This window comes from Miscanthus floridulus, chromosome 7 (genome assembly GCF_019320115.1).
Source record: "Miscanthus floridulus cultivar M001 chromosome 7, ASM1932011v1, whole genome shotgun sequence".
NCBI lineage: Eukaryota > Viridiplantae > Streptophyta > Magnoliopsida > Poales > Poaceae > Miscanthus > Miscanthus floridulus.
Window position 1 is genome coordinate 9146346 of NC_089586.1, and position 15593 is coordinate 9161938.

General features: G+C 47.4%; 1 long non-coding RNA gene and 1 pseudogene across 6 annotated transcripts; one reads left to right on the forward strand and one right to left on the reverse strand.

Moving 5' to 3' along the window:
• Positions 1 to 6403: 6403 nt before the first annotated feature.
• On the forward strand, positions 6404 to 8243 carry LOC136466505 (probable polygalacturonase At1g80170; annotated as a pseudogene).
• Positions 8244 to 10869: 2626 nt separating this feature from the next.
• LOC136462492 (uncharacterized) lies at positions 10870 to 15593 on the reverse strand. Of its 6 annotated transcripts, none has more exons than XR_010760733.1 (6): positions 15329 to 15593; positions 14678 to 14738; positions 14312 to 14487; positions 14017 to 14111; positions 13244 to 13324; positions 10870 to 12041 (listed from the first exon to the last, which is right to left on the reverse strand). It is a non-coding gene; the product is annotated as an uncharacterized lncRNA (long non-coding RNA). The 6 variants fall into 6 exon arrangements; XR_010760735.1 differs by having other exon boundaries at positions 10870 to 11842; positions 11987 to 12041; positions 14312 to 14738; XR_010760736.1 differs by having other exon boundaries at positions 10870 to 11712; positions 11883 to 12041; positions 14312 to 14738.

The window sequence follows — 15593 nt, forward strand, 5'->3', positions numbered from 1 at the left end:
TGTAAAACTTTCACATTATTTTAACAAGTATAACATCCTACACAAAAATAACAAGGCATAAAGGCTTAAAATAACATAAATAGTAAACCCTAGTGAAAAGTGTCAAGCAACAAATTTTATATTTTTCTTAGCATCCATAAGGTACTAGTACAACCTCCAATAAATTTCATAGGCATTGGATTCATAGATTAATTACTAAAATTCACACAAGGATCATCTAATGATAAAAGGAAAATCTATAACTCAAAAACTATACATGCACTGACTCTCAAATTTTTACTAGAGCTTCTACTCATCAAGAAGAGCTCACCATCGAAATTTCATAATTTTTGGAGCACAGGAACTCTAGATATAATTTAAACAAGTTTGCATTCATTTAAAAACACATTTCAAGTTTCAATTTAATTATTCTAGAAAGTCTACTACATGTGCTCATATTATATTTTTCCTAAATACTACACTTCACCAAGATACTAACAAAATTAGAACCACCCAATTTGGATCTACCAAACTCTAGATATGGATTTTACAAAACAACATCAAAACTGGAAATAATTGAACTAGCTTTCAAATCAGTGTTGCTGACAGCTGGGACCCGCAGGTCAGCCGGGCCCACGTGTCAGTGAAGGAAAAATAGATGAGGCGGCTCGGGACGGCGCGGGAGGGGCGCTAGCTCACCGGCGGCGACTTCTCCAGAGAAACCGAGGGCACTGGCGTGCTCCTCACGATGAGCCGCACCTAATGGTGCCTAGGGTTCAACCCCTACCGAAGCCTAACTAGGGCGGCGACGGGCATGGCGGATAGCGGCGAGGCTCCGACGGTGCTTCGGCGAAATCCAGCCATGTAGGGTGCGGCTAAGCTCGGTATGAGCTTCTAGGGCTCGCGGGGAAGCTTAGGGAAGGAAGAAAAGGGAGTGAGAGGGCTCCGGTGGTGGTCGGCCACAATGAGCATAACTCTGGCGAGCCTCGGTCATGGCAGCGACAAAAATGGCCAATAGGCCCTCACCTAGGCTCGCTTGACGTTGTGAGTGGGTGGATACGATGGCGCAAAGCAAGGCGAAGCTCGTGGCTAGCTGAAGGTGATAATGACGCGGTGGCGAGGGAGATAGGCGACGGCGACGCGCTCGGCAACAATGGCGGAGGCGCGGCGCTCGACTTCTGCGTGCGCTGGCAAGGCGAAGGAGAAGCGAAATGAACTGGGGCGCTGGGAAGCTCATGGGAGCGCGCTGGGGCTTGATGTGGCGCTCTCTAGCCTGTCATGGCCTGACCGAGCAGGACATCGGCGATGCGCGGCGCCACGCGGTGGTGAAGTTCTGAAGATGGTCAAACACTGTAGCGCGCCATTAGAACTCCGATTTTGACCTAACAGCGAGACTTGGTGACCTTCAAACTCCTAATTCATGATGATCCAGGTTAAGGTGTAGTTGACAAAGTTGGAGATCTAAGTGAGGACTACAACTTTGCCAATTGGAGCTCGAGCAGATTCGGTCTGGTTTGGGAGCTACAAGGCTAACAAGTTGGGTACATGAAACTGAAATTTGATTTGTGACTTAGAATTTTTTCAGTCTCCAAATAGACCTCAAAACTGACTTGTGGGCCCTTTTTTAGCATGTTCTGCACATTTTCATGAGATGGTCATAAAATAACTTTTGTTCCTTATATAATTTGCTACAACTTTGCTTTAGGTTGCTCAGACATGCAAACACTCTATATCACTGTTCTAGTTTAGTCAAACCAAAGAGCTCTAGGGGTCAACACAAGTCCAACCATTACTTGAAAGCATAATTAGGCAACATGGTCAACATAAACATTGTTCCTAATGACATTCTAAGTGTAGCTAAGTTGTTTAAGAGGATAATTAGCCACACCACACATTGGTCACACCAAAATCAAGCATCACATGTATTGAAACAAGGAAGAACAAGTGAAATGTTACTTTTGTTTCAAAGCCATGTTTCATATGTTTCATGAGTTTATTGCATAGTACTAACTAACCATGTTTCACTAAAGTATGTGACATGTTTCAAGAGTGAGTTGCACATGTTGCACTTGAGTGTTGCACACTATTCATTTCATAAAACAAACACACATGGAATATAAATATATGTTGCAATGTTTCAAAAGCATGTTCCAAACAATCAAAGCTCATGAATGGATGAATGATGCTCATGTTTATGAAATGCAAGTACAAATGTGGAAGCCAAACACCTAGGGTGTTACAACAGCTGCTCCGGGGCACCCTTAGAGCGAGGGGTGTAAAGGGATGGGCCCACTAGCGGCCAGTACCCGGGCGCACGAGTGCCGTGGGCATTTTGGCCCACGTTTGAGTCTTGGTCGGTTCCCAGTGCATGGTTTTTCCTCGAAGAAAGGCAACGAGCCCTTGGGACCGGCCGAACGGACCCAAGAACTATATGGATTGGCCGCCAAGAGTCTAGAGTCAGTCACCAGCTGACCCATGCCAGACCCCCACGAACAGGAAGCCGGGGCCCCACTCGAACTAGCTCGTTAATAGCTCACCGAGCACCATGTTTCGTCAGTCGAGGAAAAACGTGGCACGGCTCAGCCCCTCTGTTTTATAAAAAAATGCTTAAGGGATGACGATCACAAAGACGAGCCAACCCTCGGCCGAACCCCTGCTATGCGTCGGGGCTCGAGGGAAGTTGGACTGGTAAGGAGACTGAATGCGCGATCACAGTATGACGGCGGACCAATCAGATCCTAGGGGATCAGAATCAAGAAAAATCTTTTCAACCTCCCGAATCCTATGGTTACATGCCCCCAAGAAGACCGATCACGACAAAAGGAAATTGTCGTCCTACCAGGACACGCTGCGGGCTACAAAAAGAAGGCAAAGGCCCTCAGAGTCCTCCTGTCTATAAAAGCCTCCAAAGGAGTATTCTACTCCTCCGTAGGCTCGGGGGTTACTGTCGGGTATTGATATTAGGGATACCCAAAGCAAGGAAGTTAGAGCCCACGCTGACTTTCTCGGATGGCTCGAGACGTATTAAAAGGTCTCGCCCGACCCCAAGGTCATGGGCTCCGTCTCGCCCGACCTCGAGGCCATAGGCTTCATCTCGCCCGACCCCTTGGGTGAAGGCTCCATCTTGCCCGACCACAAGGACATGGGTTCCGTCTCGCCCAAATCCGCGGGCTCCATCTCGCCCGACCTTGAGGCTGTGGGCTCCGTCTCGCCCGACCTCGAGGCCGCGGGCTCCGTCTCGCTCGACCCCTTAGGTGCGGGCTCCGTCCCGCCCGACCCCAAGGACGCGAGCTCCGTCTCGCCCAAGGCCGCGGGCTCTGTCTTGCCCGACCTCAATGCCGTGGGCTCCGTCTCGCCCGACCCTAAGGATGTGGTTTCAATTTTGCCTAAGGTCGCAGGATCCATCTTGCTCGACCTCGAGGATGCAGGTTCCGTCTTGTCCAAGGTCGCGCGCTCCGTCTCACCCGGCCTCGAGGACGTGGGTTCCGTCTTATCCAACGGGGACCCATACCACCACCAATCGCTTCAGGTCCAAGCATATGGGCCTGGGTTAAAACTCTGATGCCAAGGAAGAGGCTGGCACACCTCGATGTAACTGTGGCCATGACGGGCCATACCTGGGGATTCACATCAAGAATAATGTTGGGCGTGCTGGTGCTGTTCTGCCAAATCCTCGTACGAACGTTGATAGACGCGTCAGTTCACCACGACGTCCGTCTGGACGGAGTGGAACGCCATGACCGGTAGATGACGCCTGCGTATGGCGCCAGTGATGAACAGGGCCGCGACATGGAGCCATCCCTGTTAACATCTATAGGATCGGCGACACCCGTATGAAGGAGACGAAGGACCCGACAACCCTAGAAGCCTTCTTCTCTCTCTCCCTTTTCTCCTTTTCCTCCGCTGTAACCCGTGCTTTCCCTTCGCCTATAAAAGGGAAAGCAGGGCGCCCCATGAAAGGGGAGGTCTGAACACAAGAGCATGACACAAGCACATGGCTGAGCGGCAAGTGAGCTCTCAGCACCCATTCACTCCTTCCGCCAGAGACTTGGGATCCTCTCCCTCTCTCGCCTGTTTGTAGCCCTTACTGCAAACCAAGTGTTGGTAACACGAGCAACAGCGAACTGGATGTAGGGACGTTTTGCCCGAACCGGTATAAACTCTTGTGTTCTCCGAGCACACCATCCGAGCCAGACGCGCAAATACAAATTTACTCGCCGGTGGTCCGAAAACACCGACACCCATGATCTCAGACAAATATAAGCCCAATTTTTTTTAAAAAAATACAATTTTTTTCTATGGATTCCAGATAATAGAGAAATATATGTCAAATTGTTCACAAATGTCATCAAATTATTCACAAATTTACAAATGGAAGAAGAGAGCACACAAGAACACAACAGAGAGCACATCTCGTCTTCGAGCAGCAGAATAATGGAGAAAAGAGGACGGCGGCGCCCGCGCCGGGGACAACAACGCCCACTCCAGGGACGCCCCACCGAGGACGCCCGCCCCGGCCGTGTTCGCGCCGGGGTAGCGGCGGTGGCCTGCCCGCCGGGGACGCCCGCGCCAGTGCCCGCGCCGAGGCGACGGCGTTAGCCTGGGGCGGCGGAGGAGGAGCGACGAAGGAGCACGCGCACTCCCGAGCAGAGGTGTGGCTTGGGGGCGGTAGCAGAGGAGCGGCGAAGGAGCGTGTGCCCGCTCGAGCAGATGCCTGACATGTGTAAGATCCAACAACCTAGAATTCGGTTGATGGATGGACCAAAATCACCCGGCTGAGAGTTAGCAATTCTGAACGATATAGGCCCTGTTCGTTTTGCTGAAAAGCCATGGCTGAAAGTACTGTTCGCTGATTTATTGTGAGAGAAAAACACTGTTCGTTCGCTGAAATAGTACGGCTCATAAGACAAACGAACAGGACCCTACATACATCGCTGAATTTTTTCAGATGGGTGGGATACGGGAAGAAAGTGCCGGATGAATAGCGTCCCAGTACAGTACTACAGTTAATACACAAGAGCACCCACGAGGATACTGCTGTTTCAGATTTGTTAGTAGTATATAAGACATTTTTTTGACACCGCCAAATTTAGGCGGATTCCTCTGCCATGCACATGCCTTTACGTCTGTTTTGTATGTAGTGCGTATGCAGAGCATGCTCTGAAGTCTGAACAGCACGACTAAGTTGACGTTTGTTCCTGCTTCGGTGTTAGCCTTATCTAACTACTAGTCTACTACTACTATTAGCATTGCCTTGCAAGAAATAATTATGTATGTACCTGCAAATACGTCTCGGCCGGCATAAATGGACACCACAAAATGATGGGAAATGCCAAGGCAAAGGAGAGGAAAAGAAAGGGGCTAGATAGCTAGGCCCCCTGCAGCTGCAGCTTCCTTTCGTTTGGTTTTTCTTTTTTCAGAGGATGAGTAAAGCATCAACCACACCGCCCTCTGTCGCACGCTCATTTTTTATCATTCACTTGCACTTCGAGTCCTCACCTTCTTCCTCCTCTTTCTCTGCATCACAGCGCGTGTGTGCGGATACACAATTGTTGCATTTTGCATCACGCTATTCACGCGTGCGTACGCTAGGTCGGTGCGGTGACACTCCACAGTAATACGCTATTCGTGAGGCCTGCATCGCAGGACACGCACAAAAGCGCTCCATTTCCTTCCTTGGGGTGTAGTATTGCAATGTGAAATCATGTGGCCTGGACAGGTGCATAGGAGTATGTCTGCTGTACGGCGGTGCTAGCAAGTGTGTGTGAGTGTGTATGCGTCCTCGGTGTGCATGTCGTCTCACCTGTAACTGAAAGCTGAGCCGTCCAAGGTTGAACCAACACGCAACTCTCTTCTTCTGTACCAAGTAACAAAAGCCCACACCTGATGGATATTATCTGATAAAAAAAGGTTACTTGATCTGTCTGAATAACGATGTTGTATATTGAGTCAAGTAATTAAGAAGGTTTCACGCTAGCTAGATCAGTTGCTTTCAGGGAGAGCATCATGTCAGAGGTGACAGTGGCATGAAAAGAGTAGGAATTAATGAACTTCTGCCTGAACGATATTACAAACAAATCTCCAGTTATACATACACACACTGACCAGTGGCATGCATATATAAATGAAAGGAAATGAGACGTGAGATATATCTATCTATCACCAGTTCCACCAGTCGCTTTGCTTGGAAATTAGACGACATAGGATTACACATGCTCTTTCCGTTCCAAATTGTAAGTATGCTCTTCTAGTCTAGATACATAGCTAGCTTCTACTACGTATCTATACGCATAATGTATATCGAGGTAGGAGTACGTAGTACCCAAAATGTCGCTGGCCGTGACAGCGGCATGAGGAATATAGGAGGATCCAGACGCTGCGATACCAGGACGCCACACTTTCCGTGTGATGATGACGATGACGATAGGGTTGGTAGCCAAGAACAAGAACGGAAGGAGATCTGATGGCGACGCCTTGCAGCCCTGCAGCAGCAGGAGTGCAGATGCTCCCTCGGCGGCTGCTTAGCTTCGTCATCCACCCACCACCACAGGCCACAACTCGAGCACTCACACATCCATCCTACTCATACGTCGCCGCCATGTCAGCATGCAGATCTCGCCGAGAGCTTCCGTACCTTACGTGCGTCAAGAAACGGGATGCGATCCGCCGCACGCCCGAGCTCGAATCGATAAGATGATCACCTGCATTTATCTGCGCTTCGTTTTAGTTTTTTTTTTCTGAACAATGTTTTTCGTCCATGAACGGGTTCACTGAATGTGGTTGGTTCATGCCGGCGCCGATGACTCCGGCCCGCCGGCAACTGCGGCGACTGCATCATTGGTTGCCATCACTCATCAGGCGTTCGCGAGCGCGTGGAAGAAGGCGTGCTCGCTGGACAACGCGGTGTTCCTGGTGCCCGCCAGCCGCCGCTACAAGGTCGGCGCCATCCAGTTCGTGGGTCCCTGCAAGGACAACAGGATGATCATCCAGGTGATTGTGGTGTTGCTTCAGTTCAGTTCAAGGAGGCAGTCGCAGTCGTAGGCGTAGAATGCATTGTGATGTGGTGATGGACTCCGATCCGTGTGATTGATGGTGCAGATCCAGGGCACGATCGTGGCGCCCGAGGAGCTGTCGGAGTGGGACCCGCGGAGCCCCCGGCTGTGGCTGCTCTTCTCGGACCTCGCCGGCGCGCGCATCCAGGGCGGCGGCGTCATCGACGGCTCCGGCTCCAAGTGGTGGGCCAACTCCTGCAAGATCAACAAGTCCAACGTACGTCGGTGCAGTTGCCTCACTACTGTTACATTGTTCCTTCGTTTCGTTCTTGTTGCTTAAGCATGTCACTGACGCTGTGACGCACTGCCTGGCTGCACGCTGCTCTCGCCGCCGGCGACGACCTCGCTTGCTGCAGCCGTGCAGGGGTGCCCCGACCGCCGTGACGATCGACTCGTGCCGGGGCGTGCGCGTGCGGGGCCTCCGCGTGCAGAACGCGCAGCAGATGCACGTGACGGTGTCCCGGTCCCGCGGCGTGCGCGTGGCCGGGCTGCGCATCGACGCCCCCGAGGACAGCCCCAACACGGACGGCATCCACGTGGCCGAGTCCACGGCGGTGACCATCCAGAGCTGCCGCATCGGCACCGGCGACGACTGCATCTCCATCGTCAACGGCAGCTTCGGCGTCAAGATGCGGGACATCGACTGCGGCCCGGGCCACGGCATCAGCATCGGGAGCCTGGGCAAGGGCGGCGCGTTCGCGGCGGTGGCGGACGTGGCGCTGGACAGCGCGCGGATCAGCCGCGCGTAGAACGGGGTGCGGATCAAGACGTGGCAGGGCGGCGCCGGCTACGTCCGCGGCGTGCGCTTCGCCAACGTCGCCATGGACGGCGTCGACCACCCCATCATCATCGACGAGTTCTACTGCGACGTGGCCCCGGGTGCCAACCAGACCTCCGCCGTGGCGGTCTCCGACGTGTCGTACCGCAACATCAGCGGCGCGCCGAGGCCATCAGGTTCGCCTGCAGCGACGCGGTGCCCTGCACCGGCATCGTGCTCAGCGACATCAACCTGCGCCGGGATGATGATGATGGTGAGGTGCAGACCGTGTGCAACTGCGCCGTCGGGTTCGACTACGGCCGCGTCCGACCCGCCGCTGACTGCCTCCGCAGCAGCACATGCGGCGGCGCGCCTGATGACCACCACCCCGACGAGGAGGAGGACGAGAAGGGGAAGGACGAGGCCATCGTCCTGCACACAGAGCTTTGACTCTGAGCAAGCAGCCGCAAGTTGACTGCAACCAATGGCCGTCGCGCTCATCCATCCGACCTTCACTGCTAACTAGTAGTAAATGCTAATTAACCGGCAAATAACCGTACCATAATTTCCTTTGTTTCACCGCGTGCTGTACAATTTTTTTACACCGGGCCGTCGGTCGGATCCATTTTTTTCGGGCTTCCACCAGCGGGAGAATTGGCGCTGGCAGCCCACGCAGCGAACCATTTTGAGGCCCGGCACAATCCATCTCGCTCAGCCCCATTGTATCATTCCGGTCCGCTGTCCGGCCAACATGCCCACAACGGCGAAGACAGGTTGGATGGGCCGGGCCCCTGATAACTTAATTGTTTTTATATTAATTATTATGCCCTTTATAACAATATAATCTAGCTAATCTATGGTGTGCTCTCAAAAGATGCTAATGTATCGTGTGATTAAAAAGTAAACGTCTCCTGTATCGAAATTTCTCCAATCTAATACTAAGTCCTGGCTTGACCACTGGATGAAATGAAGCAATGTCGTATGAGATTAGAGTGTCCATGTGGGCGGAGCCAGAACGGTTAGTGATCAATTGGACAATTGACAAATATGATATGTCCCACTGTGACTGTTAGCGATGACCAAGCTATGCATATTGGTTTCAAGTCAATTCTTTTTTTTCCTTCCTAAATCCAATAATCCTAAACAAAATGTGCCAGTGCCTCGTCTGCCGTTGAATTGTATAGCTAACCCTTTTTTTTATTCGCTCCAAGCATAGGCCGTCACACTAATACTAGCTAGTACTCCATCCGTATCGACAGCATACTTTGCAAGCTTAGATGTATGGGGGTCTTGGTATCTTGAATTTGGAAGTTCAGAACTAGTGTCACCTTAAATGGCTATTCAAACTAGTAAATGAGGAAGGTCTTTGGCATGAAGTGCTGAAAAAGAAGTATTTGAAGGGCAAATGTTTATCTCAAGTGACAAAGAAGCCGGGAAACTCCCATTTTTGGGCAGGACTTATGGATGTAAAGGACTGTTAAAGCAGAGTAGGTTCAAAGTTAACAGTGGCAGCGAAACTAGTTTTTGGGAAGGTTTGTGGATTGACAGGAGCCTTCAAAGGCAAGATTCCTGACACTTTATAGAAAATAATGTTCATTGGCTGAAAAGTACGGCTTATAAGCCAAGCGAACAGGACAAAGAATGGTATGGCCCCGTTCGGCTTGCTGAAACTTGGCTGAAAGTGGCTGAAAAACACTGTTCTGGCTGAAATATTGTGAGAGAAAAACACTGTTCCAGCTGAAAAAAGAAGCCGAACAAGCCGGATATAAGATAAGCCGAACGGGGCCTAGGCTGAAATTTTGTGTTTTGTGTGCCCCGCTTGGCGGAAAGCAACCTTTTAACCTAAATTTGTAACGATCGGTTACACCCATTCATTCGTGAGTGTGGGAGACCATAATGCTTATTTATTAATTAGAAAAAATCAACACTTGCCTGTTGCCAACAAAGCGAAGGATTGGCGATGAAACGAAGCAATGCAGTATGACTGATTGTCCATGTGGGCGGATCCAGATCAGTTGGCGATCAGTTGCCAAATATGATATGGTCCACGTGAGCGACGACCAAGCTATGCAGATTAGTTGCAAAGTCAATTCTATGTTTTCATCAAAACAAAATGTGCCAGTGTGCCTCGTCTGCCGTTGAATTGTACGTATATATAGTTAACCCTTTTTTATTCGCAACAAGCAGGGCGTCAGACTATATACATTAGCTAATATTCCATCATTTCGTTACACCTCGCCCGCGCGGCGACCATAATTTGGTTACGTCTCTGTGAATTAAGCTGCAGGGGAGGGGGTCCGTCTCGTCGTTCCGGCCGGAGCCAGGCAACACAGTCCCCAGCAAGGGGAGAGGAGCTAAGCAAACTGGTAACAAATGTATGTTCAATTCATCTAGCCTTGCATACCCCCTGTCAGTCTGTATTCGTCCATACGAGATACTCACTGCGGTGAATTAACAGAGTCTTTATGTTCAACGGCAATCTATCTTCCAGTAAAGTAGGAAGCCACGGTAGTTTCAATCCTAGCTTAGCCTAATCATGATCACTACCTCAATTAATTAGCTGTGGAACTTCGATGCTTAGGATATAGTTGATGTAGGTCCTTAGTGTTCACTGGATGGGACCTGATGCTCATGATTGGTAATAAAGAACTTGATATAGATGTAAGATGTGTAGTACAAGTCTCCTAGACACGGATTCGACCTTCTAGACCCGCTGATGCCTTATTAGGCCGGTTCTAGTGTATCCAGGGTTCAAACTTTCAGCGAAATTTTGCCAAAATTTCACGAATTATTTCTATAATTTCGGTGGTGGCCGAAAGAAAAATCCTAAATTTTGTTACACTAATACATGTGCTATATAACTTTTTTTTTTAAAAAAACTGCTATATAACTTTACACCCATATTTTCTATTATTTATGTTGCATATTATTATAATCAATAGATGTGTAGTTATAAATCATGCTAATATTTGTTTAGATCTTTTTTTTAGAAAAATCATACTTCTTGTGCATGTCTCTAAAAAAATTCGGCGAAATTTCATAAATTTTGGGGATGGACAAAACTTTTTTAATAGCAAAATTGAAAACCCTATTTCAGTAATTTCAGTTGAATACCCTTCAATAAAGCTAGATCCACCCCATGGTAATGCCCGTGGTGATTTGGTCATTGAAGGCCCCCTTTCTGTGGTTACCACTTCCTTGTCTCCATACATCACCTAAACTACAGTTGCTACCCATGGTTCACATCGTCCTGTGGTAATATGCGTTTACGGCAACTGTTTTGCCTGACAATTATTATCACCTTGATTGATGCAGAAGGATTCTTGTGCTGGCGACGGCTGAGGAGGTAGAATGGATGACTTTGAACATATCCGTATGACATATAAGTCTCTGAAACAAATTACAGGCGACTTCAGCACTGTGATCGGAAGAGGCCCGTTTGGAGTGGTTTACGAGGTAACTTTACCTGTTCATTGTACTAGCATGAAAAAGAAAATTAGTGCACCTTTTAACGACTGCACAGTAATTGAAAATATGACCACAGTAATTGTTTGTGCAACTAAGGCGTACTCTGAATCTTGGTTATGTATCTGATTGGTAATCGGAGGCCAGGGATCTATTCTCCTGGATTTCCAAAAGAAATACTCATATAAACCATTGATGTTCACCAGGGACAAGGTAGTGGCACCCAGGAACTTGCCGTGAAGGTTCTTGACTCCTCTGCCGGAGTTGGTGGCCAGGAGGATCTTGACAGATTTGTAAGGGTCCTTGCTAAGGTCAAGCACCCAAACATTATTCAGTTACTGGGCTACTGCTACGAAACATCATTCAAGCACCCAAACATTATTCAGTTCATGGCGCTCTGCTTCGAGTATATGCACAATAGAAGCCTCCACAACTATCTTTGGGGTGCGACCGATTTTGCTGGACATAACATGAATCATATATGAGGCCTGAATTTTTTTTTTTTTAGTATTACTTACAATTTACACTTCACGAGTTCTCTGTTTTCTTATACAGATGACGCAGACCATGGACTTGGTTGGCACATACGCTACAAAATAATTAAAGGAATATGCGAGGGATTAAAATACCTTCATATGAACTCGGAAGCTCCTATCTTTCATTTGAATCTAAAACCAGCCAATATACTGCTAGATAAAAAAACTGGTCCCGAAAATTGCAGATTTTGGTTTACCTGTTCTCCACAGTTCTGAAACAATAATAACATCTCTTGAATCGATGTAAGTTCCCTGCAGAAATGTATGTTTCACTTTTCCTCTACTGAAAACATAACTATATTAATAATCACTGATTTTATTGTGATGCAGTGAACACTGCCCCCCAGAATTCATAAGAAGTGGGGCTGTGTCAAATAAACACGACATCTTCAGCTTGGGTGTTATATTCATAAAGATAATGGCTGGAAATAAGGGGTACTCACTCGTTCATGAAACGGGTCCAGGCAGCTTTAGTGAATATGTTATGACCGGCATCCAGTACTCCAGGCGAAGGCCCAGCAGTGGCTAGAGGATGCGGCGGGTTAGGGGGCTTAAGGCCCATATTTATCATATTTTACATAATATTAGAGTTATTTTCTATTATTATTCAGAGACATATAAATACCTGTAAACTCTATTGAGGGAATTAAGCAGAAACAATTATTGTTTCCGGCTTCCTCAGGGAGCCGGGAGAAACGCTAGCCGCCTTCTCTCTCCCGTGAACAGTACCGCGGCACTGTAGCGCCGCCACCCTCTCCCTCCGCGAGATCACGGCGCCCCGCCGTGGTCCATCGCGGTTTAAGCCTCGACCCCCGATCACCCACCGCTACAACCTACGCTCGGTCAGAGGAGGAACCTCGGTTCCTATCAGAATATGTAAGGAAAACAAACTAACCATTTGTAACAAGTATCAGGTTTGGTTTGGAAAATATATATACTATATGTCAGCGCATTACGATTTTATATATTCTGATTTTTTGAGGTTTTCAACAAATGAAGGACAAGGCTGCAAGCAATACCAGGGTACACAACACTCGATACAGACTGCCAACAAGTGAAAACATGCATTGAGATTGCATTAGAATGCATAGCGGAAGAAAGAAATAAAAGGCCTACTATAGGGGACATCGTGGAACAGCTAAATCTGACAGAGGTATGTACGTTGATGGATAGATAATTTGATGTTATCTTCTTCATGTAGAGCTAGCTCTCCTCTCAGGCAATGTTGAAAAACAGACCATGTTTTACGTTGCTATACATGCAATCTTGTACAGTTTGGAATGCCAAGGTTACACGCATGCTATACTCACTGATACCTATAGTGGTCGTATCTTGATTGGCCATAATTACCTAGAATATGTTCAGAGCCTAAAAAAGAGATTATTGTTGACCACAACAGAAGAAAAGAAATAAACCAATAGTACAAGAAAGAGTAGATAGGAAATTTGGCTCACCTATTTACCATGGCAGTCGCTGGCTTGCTGCAATTTCCCACTATCATGGATGCGTTATTTCTTCTCCTCCTTCCCTAACTTCTGCAGAAAATGGAAGCAGTGAGAAACTTGAGAACATTTGCACCATACATAATGCAGTCCAAATTGCCGTATTTGAAATTTGCTTTTCTGGTGCAGTATTGACATTAGTAAGAAGTGGTTGTTGCACATAAGACTCTAAGAGAAAGGGGCCAGCAAGTAAGGAAAATGTGTTCCAGACTATACATAGGAAGACACGGTATAATGAAACATCCGGCCTCCACCGTACATAGGGGTTGACAAAGGAAAGGAATGTACAACTGTTCAAGCTTCTAAGAAGATAGCAGTACTTATACAGCTGTTCATATATCTAGCACAACTGTACTGTACTGCATCTCTAAGAATATGTAGCAGTACTGTACTGCTCTTCTTCTCACCCTATACATCAAATAAACTGCATCGGGACCTAGGCAATTCTCAAGTGTAAAAAATAATTACAAATGGTCTTTTGCAGAAGCAAGTATCCATGTTCTGCGGATGAAGAAATAAAATCTGTATAGCTTCCAGACCTCTAAAGAATTTTCAATTGATCTAGTCGCTTATTCAATTTAGCAGAGAACTTCCCATATATGAACTAATCTACCTTAATGTTACAGAACAGACTTAATGTACCTTCATAGTATATGAACCTCTGTATATTTTAATACCAAACTAGATTTAGTATGCATAATTGTTACAGAACAGAGTTAATGTACCTTCATAGTATATGTTTTCTCCTTGGTCACAGTCCAGCCAAAGTATCAAATAAGTGCAGCCGCGAGCTTCTTTAGCTAGATGTCTGCGTATGAGCCTTTAACAAAATTACACATCAGTGTTGTATTTAACCCTGGACATTACGATCCTTATTGGGTAAAGGGAAACACATAAGTAAAAAAAGCTGGAACAGTGGAACATATAACGAAGATACAAATAAACATAACATCAGACAACTACTACTATTGGGATTCAGAAATTTTGCAGGTTCTGCAGGTGTAACTAAGAGGGGCATACCCAGTGCAGAGAGCTCCCGCTCTGTGCGGGGTCTGGGGAAGGGTGTCAGTGGCAAGCCTTACCCTCGCCTGTGCAATGCGAGGAGACCGCGACTCGAACCTAGGACCTTCCAGTCACAGGCGGTAAGACTCTACCGCTTGCACCAGGCCCGCCCTTCTGCAGGTGTAACTAAGAGCCTGCCAAAAATTGGAGGAAACAATAACCAGGACATTTGTTGATTAAACTAGAAATTAAACTATTATCCTTTATTGACATAGACTAATCTGCCTTAGAACCTGGAGTAACACTTTTCTCAATCCATATATTTGCCATCTGTCATGAGGATTAAACAGATACTTAGGTACGAACTGGAAGCATAGAACTCACAGATACTCAGGTTTCTACAAGTTTCCACTTTCCAGGCAGTTCCACATAAGAAATAGCTGTCCTATACAGGAGTGATATACAGGAAAATTAGACCATGACCAACTGTCCAATACAATACACAGGAAAATTAAATAACTATTAGTCTACTGCAGATATAAGAGCATCAACTGATCATCTGACAACAATTTAAAATCACGAGCAGAGCCAAAAACATCTCCACCAGACCATCACAACATATCAGCATATCAGAGCAACACGGGATAAGAAACAGTAAGAGAAAAATGACAAGCCACATCCATCTAAGTTCCTATTCCATTACCATTCATCAACAGCAAGCAAAAATTGAAGAAATACATATTATCAAATACTGTTCAGCAAATATTAACCAACCAAAAGCATAGTTCAACTACAAAAACAAGATTCCATCACCATAGTTCAACTACAGAGACAAGATTAACCAACCAAAAAAGCAGTTTTCCTCGACTACATTCCAAATTGAAGTAATGCATATTATCAAATACCGACATATCATTGAGCAAATAATCCAGATCTGTATGCTAATCAAATGGCATATACTAATTAGCAATGAACTAGTATAGAAAACATGAAAAGATGTTCGGGATGAGAAAAATCGGAATATTGAGAGTTAACCAGATCTGGGCACAAGATGCGCAGGCCACCACGGGCGACGAAGGCACAGGTGGGGAAGACGGAGACCACGGCGGGGTCGAGCTCAATGCTGGCATGAGCGCTGTTGCTGGAGTTCGCAGGGTGGCGGGCTGTAGGGACGGCGAAGCGGAGGCCAGCGACGTCTTCTGCGGGAGAGTGGGGGCGTTACAGCGGTGGCGAATCCGGTGACCTGCTGCTCGCCGAGCGGCGACCGGCGGCTGCTATGTGCCTATGTGTGTGTGGACAA